This window comes from Somniosus microcephalus, chromosome 3 (assembly GCF_052327205.1).
Source record: "Somniosus microcephalus isolate GS21.2 chromosome 3, FLI_Smic_1.0, whole genome shotgun sequence".
Classification (NCBI taxonomy): domain Eukaryota; kingdom Metazoa; phylum Chordata; class Chondrichthyes; order Squaliformes; family Somniosidae; genus Somniosus; species Somniosus microcephalus.
In genome coordinates, this window is record NC_140989.1 from 97618236 (window position 1) to 97632441 (window position 14206).

General features: G+C 42.4%; 1 long non-coding RNA gene across 1 annotated transcript in view; it reads left to right on the forward strand.

Annotated features, from left to right (window-relative positions):
• LOC147121226 (uncharacterized) overlaps positions 1–14206 on the forward strand; it is a 127482-nt gene that overhangs the window by 97870 nt on the left and 15406 nt on the right. Inside the window, exon 2 of the long non-coding RNA XR_015077516.1 lies at positions 6050–6126. This is a non-coding gene — a long non-coding RNA (uncharacterized LOC147121226). The remainder of the gene's footprint in view (positions 1–6049; positions 6127–14206) is intronic.

Sequence of the window (14206 nt, forward strand, 5' to 3'; positions counted from 1 at the left end):
TGTGTCAACTAACATTTCACACAGCTGGCCCTCTAATAATGCTGCTACCCTTTCCTGTTTAATTTTTTACACCTCCCTTTTCGGTGTGTTCAGATTCTTTTGCATCTATCTGACATGCCCATTGAACTGCAAGATCATACGTAGGGGCGGCTATTACCCCCATTTTTAGGATGGCTTGGTGTGCCGATGAGAGTCCATCCTTAAATTCTGGATGAAGGGCCAGCCTATTCGCTGTGGGTTTGCTTGCCCTGACGATTCGCAATAGGCGCCAAACAATCGTTCTCCATAATCACTACTAGATTCTTCCGTTCTTTGCTTTACTGATTGGATTTTTCCCCAGTTTATAGTAGGGGCCCCAAGTGCTGTTTCTACTGTGATCTTAAAGGGCCCGTATGCTGCCCGCTGTGCCGCCAGTGCGGCACTCGCAGGTACTGCATCCGCCCACACTCCATCTTGCATGCCTGCAGCGGGGTTTACATTTCTCCATTTGTCGGCTGGGCATTTCGCCCTAACTAACTGGTGGATGTCTCGAGGGTGTAAATCATGGATTTCCCACATTTCCTCTAAATTCCTCCAGAACTCTGAGTTCTGACTACGGGGTTTAAGGGTTCCTAAATCCTTAAGAATGGCTTGTTTTTCAAGAGGTGAGAAAGCCCGATATCGATTTTGAGCTGGCACTGGGTGTCGTATTACAGGTGCCATCGGCACTACCGGAATATCACTTTTGTCTCCAGGTGGAGCCGAGGCATACGGCGGGGGGTTTTCTTTATCCCATTCGTCTCTTTTTCCCTTGCCTGTCAATTCCATCCTTTCTACTAAAGTTTTAATTCTGCTATTCTCATTCCTTGTTCTTCCATCTTACTGGTTTGTGTCTTAACCCTTTTTGTTAACATTACTAACTGATGTATTAAAATTACTCCTGCTTTCTTAGTTTTCTTTTGTTTCTGCTTTCCCCACCACTCCCGTTGTGTTATTGGTTTTTCTGGTGGATCCCACCCATCTTTCTTCATTTTATTGATCAAACCCTTTTGGTCATCAGCATAGAGCCGACTCATCGATTCTGGCGGACCCCAGTCTGGGCCTCCGTCTTCTGCCATAATGTATTAATTCTAGTTACTAGTTTACCGCGTCCCAGTCCCCCCATAAAACTCGTTCTCAGAGGTCTACCTATCGTCCATTAATACAATATGTCACTTAATGCAATACAACAGATCCCGCAATGCAACACAGCAGAGAGACTTTTCGTCTGTCTCGGATTCCCAACTAACTCTGGCCTTCACGTGGGGCCCAGTCGCCCTCTTAATTCCGGCTCAGTATGGGTCCTTGTGATATTTACATTCCGAAATAACACATCAGGTTTCAATCAACTTAACCACTATTTAAACTGCATCTCTCACCCGTCACAGACAGCAGATTCTTTCGATACTGCGTCGCTGTCACACCGCCCTTCTGAGTGATCCAATTTCTGGACAGTCAAAGATCTGACTACTCGCCCCGCTCACTGGTGCAGGTGGTCTTCCAGCTCCGCAGTACCCTGCTCGCAGCGTCAATTTGTTGGGTGAAAATAAATTCACATCTAATCTGTGGTAAAGTAAAAGGTGCAGTTTATTGAAAACAGAGCTCTGGGAGAAGCGTCTCAGACCCCGCGGTCTGTGCGAGCACCTTCTCTCCGATCAACAAAATTCACAAGCTTATATACAGTACAAGACTGGGGCACACCGATAGCCGTTATTACATTACTTATTCCTTGGCCAATCCGGCCCAATTATATTCCTTCAAAAACAACCTAATTATAACTTTATATTGTTAGCTAAGCCCCTTCTTTCAGTTCTGTCTTTTATCTAAGTTTGTCCAGTTATCTGGATCGCAGGGTCCATTCTTGCTTCATCGTGGCTTCGGCCGATCACGAGTCAGTGACTCGTGATTGGACATGGCTCAAAGGTTAATCAAATATACCTTATACTTCCGCATGACAGTTGTTACTTCGTAACCTGATTGTTCTGCAAATGTTAACCTTGTTATTGCAGCTTCTCATATCTCCACATGCTTAATCACTTTTGTAGTTCAGTTTCTGACTATCTGTTCCATTTGTGGTTTCAACTAGTTTCAACCGAAACTAGGTTGTCATGCTGTGTCGTTTGACTGCAACATTCAACTGGCTCAAATCCCAACCCTTCAGTATACATCTGCCTAAATATAAGCTAGCATATTATTAAAGGACACAAATGATTTGGTGATGTCATAAGAACATTCCGTGTCATTTACATCCTAGTAAAGCTGGGCAAAAGGAACACCAATGCATTCCTGGCACCAGCCCTGCTGTGGGCTGCAGGGAGGTTTAACATTTAAATGCTACTTGCAATTGGATTGCCTTAGACAAAGTGAGAATTTTAAAGTTTCAAAAACTTTTTTTCAATTCTTCAGCTGGCAGCGCACTACACTATGGCAGGATTCTGTAGTGTTCTCCGCCCACCCCCCACTGCCCACCTGAGCTATAAATGGCCCTGGCGCACATCCTCCATATATAAATGATGTTGACTCTCAGAAAAGGGATGAGGTCAGGGCGAAGACAGGGGGTAGGTGGAAACCCTACCATGCCAAAGATACACCACCATTGCGGCAAAGAGATCTCAGCTGGCTTAATCGTAATTGTTCCTTTTGAAATTTGTTAGAAGGGAACTCGGAAGCTCACTGTAAAGAGAGCTGATCTGTTCTGCTTTCCATTAACAGCACCTTCCAAACCCGCGACCTCTACCACTTAGAAGGACAAGGGCAGCAGACGCATGGGAACATCACCACCTACAAGTTCCCCTCCAAGCCACACACCATTCTGACTTGGACCTGTATCGCTGTTCCTTCACTGTTGCTGGGCCAAAATCCTGGAACTCCCTTCCTAACAGCATTGTGGGTGTACCTACACCATATGGACTGCAGCGGTTCAAGAAGGCGGCTCACCACCATCTTCTCAAGGGCAATTAGGGATGGGCACTAAATGCAGGCCTAGCCAGCCAGCGACGCCCACATCCCATCAATGAATAAAAATTTTTTTTTTAAATTCTACTTTGAATAAAATAAATATTCACGCTATAATGCTGCTCCTGCCAAGAGGCAGTTCCTTGTTTGATGTAACAAATCCTTTATTTGCTTTAGTGTTGGTCTTCAAATTTCCCCTCAATTCTTGTCTACAAGTACAATATTGTATTTATGAAGCAAATTAATTCTTTGATGTATCTGGTAGAGTTGCTTCAAAACAAAATCTAGCAAGAGGATGGATATGCCAAATTATATAGATGTTACTATACTATATTTGGTATACTCGGGAGGTGAATCTGGGAGATTGGTTCCAAACTGGTCACTGGAAAACTGAACGTCAGATATTCAGATTGGATTGATCTTTGGATTTGTCTTCATCATGATATATACATTATATATAGAGCTATAATTTATATTTATGAAGCCAAATCCAAAGATCTGTCCATTCCCTTATAATGTATGAATATAGCTGAGTATTTTGCTGCTAGTTTCTAGGTTTATATTCTATAATAATGCAGTGATGTACTTTGGAAAAACCAGAGGATGGTAAAGGTGCTATATAAATGAAGCATAACTGTGGTTGAGCTTTCTCAGATGAGGACTGGTGGGGTGAACAGATTAGTCAGTTTCTGTTATAAATTTAAGGAAGTACAATGATCCTACTTAGTTATGTAGTATTGGTCCATTTCAGTGCTAAACCAAATGTGTTCAGTAGTCTGTTGAATTTATTGGAAAGAACATGGAAATATGGGGAATTAATTTGCAAATTTTTAGACCTATCCAAATTTGTGTACCTACCAGATGGAGATCCTTAGTGCTATTGTTCACTAGCTATTTATGATTAATATCTTGGTTTAGAAATTACTGTTGGTGATAATATATGAACACTTAACAAGTTCTTTTGGCATGGCTTTATCCCCTATTTTAGCAAAGGTGTTAGCCCATTTAAAATGTGTTTAATAACTGACAAAGAAATTTCCGAGCTCTTTTCAACTTGAGTTTAGAGCAGAAAAATGGTTTCTATAAGTAGACCGAGCCTCCAATGAACTAAAACCTGTATCGCTGACTTGATTGGGATAGTGCCTCAAGGGACTAACAATTGCCCCTTAACTATGGTATATTGTACCAAAGATCTCATGGGATGCCCATCACATTCTGTTGTCTACTTGAAAGGCAACAAAGAGCATACTATCAAACTGTTGCATTCAGGCAGATTTATTAATCAAATGTATTTACATATAAGTTCATATACAGCAGCAGAATTCAACTTCGCAAACAAACTGAGCTAAAAAAATTGAGAAAATCCTGCAATATTTACCCCAGTTCACAGGCTTCTGAATAAAGAGCTGTCAGTCAACCAAGTTCAACGATACAGTGGAGCATCCAGTGCATAGACTCACATGATCAGCAAATGATTAGACCTCATCCAGGCTCTGTATCTGTTAATGCTTCAACAATATATAATCTGATTAGCACACAGGACAAGTCTTCTACATCCTACCTAATTTTCCAATTAAACAACTTAACGTGCTCCAATTGTTCTTTGCAAGCATCTTGCCACAGAACCAAAGAGATTGCTTTTCAGCTATAGCCAAGGGAAAGAATCATTATATGATTAGTGTATGAATGTGTTCAGCATTTATCAGCTAATACAGGCTCTCATGATTATGTCCAGCGAAGTCAACTACATTTCCATTGGGAAGCCCATACAAAATATATTACTGCTCACAGGTGCATCCTCCTGTTGTGGTTGCCTGGACTCGCTCTTCCACAATTTACACTTGATTTCATCTTCTGCGTTAGCTATAACAAATTACACACTCATTATGTTTGAATCTCAAGCATCTGGCCTACTTCAGTTGCTTTCAGTGATGATCGTCTTGTCTATAAACATTTCTTCAGAGAGAAAACACTAGGATATTTGTAGCTGGAAATGGAAACAGCATTTTTTTTCTATATATCCAGCCTTGGGAGGAGAGTGCCAGGTTGTATATTACCTGCTTTTGGAGCAGTTTTTGAGAATATTTGAAGAATTTGTGTTCATGAGTGTCATGCAAGGCAAGGCTACTATTGTTATCTTTCTTTTTCTTTGCTTCTCATGTATCTTGCAGACTTTTCTCCATAGAAATTAGACAATTTATACAAAGAATAGAGAGAATAAAAAAAAACAGATGTGAGCAAATAAAGTCAAGGATATATGTAATCTTTTACATGGCAGTTTGTAACATCGCCATATGCCCCTGATCAGATTGTAGCCGTGTAATTCACTCACAGGTATACATTATTCCATAGTATGGGCCACTATTCCAATTTAACAATTTATTTTCAAATTCCAAAATAACTGATGTATTCCAGCAATTCATTCTGCAAAATCTTTTCAATGTAATTTTTAGGTGTAACACGTTGCTGCTCTGTATGATTTGCCTTACCTGTAACAACTTAACTTAGTTTTTGTGTTCTACAGTATGTGACTATAGCTAGTTAATACCTGTACAGTCTTGAAAAATAGCTTATCAAAAACCCATTACATGCAAATATAGTTTTCAGTTAAGCACAGCGATACAACTAATTGAATGAGAAAGTTATTTTGAGCTCTAGCCGTGAAGATCAAAGATTTATGCAACTCATGTAATTTTGTTCAGGCATTGTTGAAGGCTTTGGGACACTTATTTAGTAATTTTCATGAATGATATTCTTAGTTGAATTCGACATTTTTCCTTCTTCAGCACATGTCTTTTGGGTTGTCAGGGCTACAATAAAGGTTTAAAAATCCACATTGTATCTGAACTTTGCAATTACTGTGAGATTCAGTGCCATCATTGGTTCTATTGATTTAAAAGTATTTAAAGATTGATGTAAACTCCAGTGACACCAGCTGCCTTGATCACGATCCGGTGCTTATTAATGCTGTGTGATCTTGATATTTTAATTTTTTTGGAAGGTGCTGAAAGGAAACGAATGTCATCTGAGTGCTCCACTGAATTAATGAAATGTGACCATTTACTCTTTGTTTCAGAGCCAGCACTTACCTATGTCAAACAGCTGGAGACCAGAGTGAAGCAGCTAGAGGAAGAAAACCGAATGTTACCCCAGGTGGGTCCATGTCTTTGTTCATTCCAGCTGGAAAGTGACATGCTTTTAGCACTTCTTAGCAACTGGAGATAGTAAGTGAAAGTGATGGTATTCTTTAACGACTGCCCCATTTAGGGACATTTTTCAAAACTATCAGAACTCGGTGGTACAGAACCAATTTAGTGCTTAACACCATCTTGGGGAAGGTTTGTGGATTAACTGTGTTGCTGGAACAGCTTGAGGAACCTGCTTCATGACATTTTCGTTATCTACTCTAGATTATCCACTGTGGTTGGCTTTAATACAAAATGATTTAACTTTGAAATGAATTCCAGAAACAACATTGACATATTTGTGCAGGTAATAGACTGTTGACACTACCGGAAAGAGCAGGAGCATGAAAACTGCAACCCTAAGGCCACCTGTGGTCCCCTAGCCCTGCATAATTTGGCTCTTGAAGCTAGGCAATGAAAGAAACACTTGCATTTATATAATGCCTTTCATTATCTCAGGACGTCCCAAAGCACTTTACAGCCAACGAAGTACTTTTGAAGTGTAGTCGCTGTTGTAATATAGCAAATGCAGCAGCCAATTTGCACACAGCAATGAGATAATGACCAGAAAATCTGTTTTAGTGATGTTGGTTGAGGGATAAATATTGACCAGGACACCAGGGAGCACTCCCCTGCTCTTCTTCAAATAGTGCCATGGGATTGTTTACATCCACCTGAGAGGACAGATGGGGCCTCGATTTAATATCTCATTTGAAAGACGGCACCTCCAACAGTGCAGCAGTCCCTCAGTACTGCACTGAAGTGAAAGCCTAGATTTTGTGCTGAAGTCTCTGGAGTGAGTCTTTAACCCATGACCTTATGACTCAGAGGTGAGAGTGCTACCACCTGAGCCACGGCTGACATCTGTGTCACTATTAAGCACTATTTACATTTATGGCCAGGAATTTCCTTGGACCTGCACCTGCTCCACTGCCGTTACTTCACTGGAAGTGCGATGGAAAAACCAATTCAGTCACACTTCCAGTGAAGCTACAGCAGCAGAGCGGGAGCAGCTCTGAGGAAATTACTGGCCTTTATTTCTTATTTGCCTAATTTGTCTTGTTTGAATTTTATGAACCTGGAGTTTTGGAAGGGCTGTTCTTATGTTGTTACAGGGCTTGACAGGGTAGATGCAGGGAGGATGTTTCCCCTGGCTGGGGAGTCTAGAACCAGGGGTCACAGTCTCAGAATAAGGGGTCGGCCATTTAGGACTGAGATGAGGAGAAATTTCTTCACTCAGAGGGTGGTGAATCTTTGGAATTCTCTACCCCAGAGGGTTGTGGAGGCTCAGTTGTTGAGTATATTCAAGACAAAGATCAATAGATTTTTGAATATTAAGGAATCAAGGGATATGGGGATAGTTCAGGAAAGTGGAGATGAGGTAGAAGATCAGCCATGATCTTATTGAATGGCGGAGCAGGCACGAGGGGCCGAATGGCCTACTCCAACTCCTATTTCTTATGTTCTGATCTCATTGGTTGATAAATTCTAAACCAGGACATCAGGTTTTGTCAGTAGCTTGAAATGACTACAGATTAATGGGAACATTAATTTAAACTTACATGTTATGTTATGACTCTATGTGATCCTGATTCTGCATGAAAATGAAATGATTGGGCTTCCTTGAGAGAGATCATATTTCCAAATGTGAGGTTGCTCTCTTACGCTTTCTTGTGAGATGACGTAGCTTATTTACAAATGCAAAATGTTTTGAGTATTAAAAATTCAGTCTGCTTGCTGGATACTCAATAGGTTAATTACCATAAAGTGAATTTTTACTAAAGTTTATACCCAAGTGAGCTAAGCTGGTGGTCTCAACATACATTGGGCTTTGAAGGCTATGATAAAAGTACTAGAGGATGATTTTCCTCAGATACTTTAGGCGCTAAAGAGCTTCCAAGGTGGTCACGATTGGCTCTTAAGTTGAAACATCGGTTTAGCCCGTGTTTATCGCAAGATGCCATCTTGGTAAAGGGGTTGAAGCTTGCGCTAGGAACGGCCGCCCGGAGGATCGTTAAGCAGCTGATTGCCACTTAAACTGCCTGCTAGCACTCATAATGAGGCTGCACGGCATGTTGGTGGCTAGTGCTTGATCTAACGCCCTCTCCTAACAATGAGGGAGTAAACTAGTCATTGCTGAGGATTTCAAGCGCTACTTAAAGTTACATCACCTTTTACTGTTCACTTGCTGCTGGAGTTTTGAAAAGGAGTTTTGAAACACAGCGGGAGACTTTCTGGGACACTTTGTCAAGACTTCACCAATACTCTATCAATATTTATTCCAGAAATTCTCTGAGGACTTCACCTAAAAAGAGTCAGTGCTGTGCTATTCTACTTTATTGGACACCTTATAGGAGTCACCAAGAGAAAGGGAGTGCTTGGTCATAGGCAACTTGCTAGGGGTCCCCTTCAGTCTGCAGGAGGAATGGGAGGAAATGAGTCCAGCAGAGCAGCACCAGCTGCTGGAGGAGAGAGGGCGAGGAGGGACAGGAGGGCGAGGAGGGCTCTAGATTGGTGGTGACTCGCTGTATGCTCCACAATCTGGTGATCATGAGAGACCAGCCGTTACCACCAGCATTTGTGCCAGAGGGTCAAGCTCAGGAACCACAAGGGGAGGAGGAGGAGAGAAGGACAGGAGTGTTAGGTGGATTGCTTCCCCCCTGCGGGTACAGGACATCCCTCCTCCTCTGGACCTCCTCCACCAGGACCTCCAGTGCCATGTCTGAGAACCTGTACGCCCTCTCACTCAGTCCCTGAGCAATCCTGAAACCTGCTGCTGTGTGTCAGCCAGCCTACTCCACACCTTCAGTGGAAGTAGGTGAGTGGAGCCCACAGATGCTTCTCCACGAAAATTGGGCCTAAATCAGTGCTCGAGTGCTAAACCTGCAGGTGCCTCCATTTTCGCACCTCCAGGCAAGTTCAAATTATGGTAATCAGCAATTAGGGCCAAAATTGCGTGCTACAACCAGACTTTCAAACAGGTGTGCCTTATTAGCACCGCACCCATTTAGTGCCTGTTTTCAGCCTGTCACAAAAATAACCTCCCTGCTGTTTCTTCAGAACTGATAGTTTGTGACTTGAGCTTAGTGTATCCCATTCTTTGCAGTGCAGGATATGCATTCTATATGGGTACGAAATTGGCTAAGTGACAGGAAACAGAGCGTAGTGGTGAACGGTTGTTTTTCGGACTGGAGGAAGGTTTACAGCGGTGTTTCCCCAGGGGTCGGTACAGGTACCACTGCTTTTCTTGATATATATTAATGACTTGGATTTGGGTGTACAGGGCACAATTGCAAAATTTGCAGATGACACAAAACTTGGAAGTATAGCGAACAGTGAGAAGAATAGTGATAGACTTCAAAAGACAGGCTGGTGAAATGACAGACATGTGACAAATGAAATTTAATGCAGAAAAGTGCGAACTGATACATTTTGGTAGGAAGAATGAGGAGAGGAAATATAAACACAAGGGTACAACCCTAAAGGGGGTCCATGAACAGAGAGACCTGGGGATATATGTGCACAAATTGTTGAAGTTGGCAGAGCAGGTTGAGAAAGCGGTTAAAAAAGCATACAGGATCCTGGGCTTCATAAATAGAGGCATAGAGTACAAAAGCAAGGAAGTTATGATGAACCTTTATAAAACACTAGTTCGGCCTCAACTGGAGTATTGTGTCCAATTCTGGGCACCGCACTTTAGGAAAGATGTGAAGGCCTTAGAGAGGGTGCAGAAAAGATTTATGAGCATGATTCCAGGGATGAGGGACTTCAGTTACGTGGATAGACTCGAGAAGCTGGGTTTGTTCTCCTTGGAGCAGAGAAGGTTGAGAGGAGATTTGATAGAGGTGTTCAAAATCATGAGGGGTCTGGACAGAGCAGATAGAAAGAAACTGTTCCCATTGGCGGAAGGGGCGAGAATCAGAGGACAAAGATTTAAGGTGATTAGCAAAAGAACCAAAGGCGACATGAGGAAAACCTTTTTTACACAGCAAGTGGTTGGAATCTGGAATGCACTGCCTGAAAGGGTGGTGGAGGCAGACTCAATCGTGGCTTTCAAAAGGGAATTGGATAAGTATCTGAAGGGAAAAGACTGCAGGGCTACGGGGAAAGGGCCGGGGAGTGGTACTAGCTGAAGTGCTCTTGCAGAGAGTCGGCACGGGCTCGATGGGCTGAATGGCCGCCTTCTGTGCTGTAACCAGTCTATAATTCTATGATTTAGTATTAACAAGAAAAAAGTATTTACTGCAGAAGAAATTGTTACAACATAACTTGCTGGCTGCTGCATTGGAACTATCTGTACAAAGCACAACTGCATCCTGAACTTAAAGGGAAGGTTTATATTATTGTCCTGGACTCCAAATATCTCTATCTGTTTTACAGTTTAAAATCATAGAATTATAGAGCACAGTAGGAGGCTATTCAGCCCACTGTGCCTGTGCCGGCTCTTTGAAAGAGCTGTCCAATTAGTCCCGCGCCCTGGCTTTTTCCTCATAGCCCAGCACTTTTTTTCCTTTTCAAGTGTTTATCCAATTCCCTTTTGAGAGTTATTATTTAATCTGCTTCCATCACCCTTTCAGCCAGTGCATTCCAGATCATAACAACTTGCTGCACAATTTTTTTGCTCATATCACCTCTGGTTCTTTTGCCATTTACCTTAAATCTGTGTCCTCTGGTTACCGACCCTTCTGCCACTGGAAACAGTTTCTCCTTCTTTACTCTATTAAAACCCTTCAAGATTTTGAACACCTCTATCAAATCTCCTCTTAACCTTCTCTGCTCTAAGGAGAACAACCCCAGCTTCTCTAGTCCCTTCACATAACTGAAGTCCCTCATCCCTGGTACCATTCTAGTGAATCTCCTCTGCACCCTCTCTAAAGCCTTGACATCCTTCCAAAAGTATGGTGCCCAGAATTGGTCACAATACTCCAACTGGGACCTAACCAGTGTTTTATAAAGGTCCTTGCTTTCGTACTCTATGCTTCTATTTATAAAGCCAAGGATCCCGTGTGCCTTTTTAACAACCTCTTCAACTTGTCCTGGCACCTGCAATGACTTGTGTGCGCACACCCCAGGTCTCTCTGTTCCTGGATGCCCTTAAAATTGTACCATTTAGTTTATATTGCCTCTCCTCATTCTTCCTACCAAAATCAATCATTTCACACTTCCCTGCGTTAAATTTCATCTGTCATGTGTCTACCCATTTCACCAACCTGTCTATGTCCTCCTGAAGTCTGTTATTATCCTCCTCACAGTTTCTAGCATCTATAGTTATCTGAAAACATCCAAAATCTAATGATTTGCCAAATGTAAGTCTTCTATCTGGAAAGATAGAAGACCAGGTTAAAGTATGCATTTTATAAGAGTGGTCTGACCAAATGTTCTTGTGCTTTTAACTTTCTATTCTTCAGCTAGTCAGAAGCTAATCACTGAGTTTTGGAAACTTTGTTTATTCTACAGGTTTCCAAACATTTACATAAAGGATCGTGGAACAGGGTTTTTATTCTGTATTCAGAATTCCGTGACTTATTTTCTTAAAATGGAGATTAAATCAATAGAAGGTTTGATGATTTAACATCAGATATAACATTACTTAAAGTCTTGGAAAAAGTGGCATTTGATCTGAGGAGCCTAGTTCTGGGATAAATGAAAGCTTAGACATATGTGCATAAAATTATATGTATGTATTATTGATGATTAGAATGGATATTCTGATTGCAATTTTCCTTGTGCAATATAGAAACTTATAAAATAGAGAAGAACAGCTGTCCATAAATAAGTCCAGTCTGTAATATCCTGCTTAATATTTCTATTCCCATCTTTCTCACTCTCCCCAGTTTCTCACTTATTTTCACCCACAAACACAGGGGAAGATTTTAACCTCCAGCGGGTTCTGGTGTGAAACCGGTGGTTTCAGTTAGTTTCCCGCCTGTCTGCGGCAGTATGAGGCCACAGACATTTTAAACGCCAGGTCTCATTAACATGCCATCGGCTCACTTCCTGTCCATTCTGGGTGGGAAGTGGTCAGGGAGCAGCTGTTGACCTCTGGAAAATCGGGTGGCCTTTGGTTGGCTGCTGGCACTTGGGTAAGTGCGGGAAAGAGGGTTCTAGGAAGTGGGGGTGGAAGGGGGGTGGTCTTGTGGTATAGAAGGAGGGGGGATTTTGGGTCAGGGGGCGGCCTAAACTTTGTTGTGGAGCCTGGAGGAGCATACATGCTCCTCCTTGCCCCACAAGGGAAAATTTAAAAATGTACCTGGAGAGCCTTTTCAGCTTCCCAATCCTCATCATGATGGCTTCCTTGCTCAGACCGAATTTAGCATCACTGTCAGGGCCCAATGACAGTGATGGGACTGGATAGCAGGGAGCTTGGTAATTGCCGACAAAGCACTGGGGCAACCTTGCAGCATTGCCCAAGATCAGTCTCGTATGTATTCACCAGATTTAGCCTGTTTGGGAAAGTTCACTGTCAGTGGTTGGTGAGAAATACCACACAGCTGCAACTCTTAAATTTACTGTTTAAAGGTGCTGCTTGAATGTTGCTGAGGAAAATAATATTGGCCCAGAAATTCCGTTCCTGGGCGGAGAGCTGCGATCTGGAAAAATCTGCGCCAAGACCGGAGGGCTCCCGGGAGGCGCAGAGTTCCATTCCTGGGCCTCTCCAAACTGCCGGTGTGCAGGGCCCACGTATCCCAGAGGTGCAGGTGGATCGCAGCGTCCCTGGGATCACATGGGCCATGGGGAGCCAATCAGAGAAGGGAATCTCCATTCATACATTTCACAGGAAGACCTGTCAAATATATGAATAGAGATCACCCCCAAAAACATAGTAAAACTTTAAATAAAACATTTTTAAAATCACATTTTTAAAATGATTTGAAATTACATAAATTAACTATTTTAAACAAAAATTATAATTTTTGAAAAAAATAATTACAGTTTTTAACGGGGCGAAAAATAAATTTACCTTTCTTTAAAGTATTTTTAAATGATAAATCAGTGGAAAAATTTTTTTTTTTAATTTTTTAAACTCTTATCCTGGTAAAAGCAGGCCTTGTGCCTGCTTTTACCAGGCACAAGAATTGTAAGTGTTTTCTGCGGGCGGAAGGTCTCCAAAAAACGGAACTTTCCGCCCGTAGAGGCCCTGCTCCAGGGCAGCTGGAGGATCTGTCAAGAGCTTTCTTGACAGATCAGAAATGCCGGTTTCCAGCGCATGCACAGTGCATGCCTAAAACCAGCATTTCCGATGTCCCTACAGGTGAGTACACAGCGCGTACACACCCGTAGGGATCGGAATTTCTGCCCATTTAATGGATATAGCTGGTCGATGCAGAGAGCAGCTCCATTTTCAGATGCTGCTTTGCAGGCGCTTATCCAAGAAGTGCAGCAAAGGAATGTTTCACTGCTTCAGATCACAGAACACCCTTCCCAAAGAAGAACTATACACTGCTTGGCAGTAGGTGATGGACACAGGAAATGCTGTATCAAACAGTCAGAAGACATGAGAGCAGATAAGCAAAATGATTAATAGCCTTGGGAAATCTGCCAAGGTGAGACTGGCTGTTAATCTCTCTTTATCAAGTAAGATGGGCAAATTATGCATGCCACAAAAGGATTCTTCTCACTCTGTTAAACCGTGACATCGGCTGCATGCTTAGCACTCGCACAACAACTCTTTCCAAACTTCACACACAGACCTACACTGAAGTACCATAGAATCATAGAAAGTTACAGCACGGAAGGAGACCATTTCAGCCCATCGTGTCCATGCCAGCCAACAAAGAGCTATCCAGCCTAATCCCACTTCCCAGCTTTTGGTCCGTAGCCCTGCAGGTTAGAGCATCACAACTGCACATCCAAGTACTTTTTAAATGTGGTTAGGGTTCCTGCCTCTACCACCCTTTCAGGCAGTGAATTCCAGACCCCCACAATCCTCTGGGTGAAGAAATTTCCCCTCAAATCCCCTCTAAATCTTCCACCAATTACTTTAAATCTGTGCCCCCTGGTTTTTGACCCCTCTGCTAAGGGAAATAGGTCCATTCTATGAACTTTAT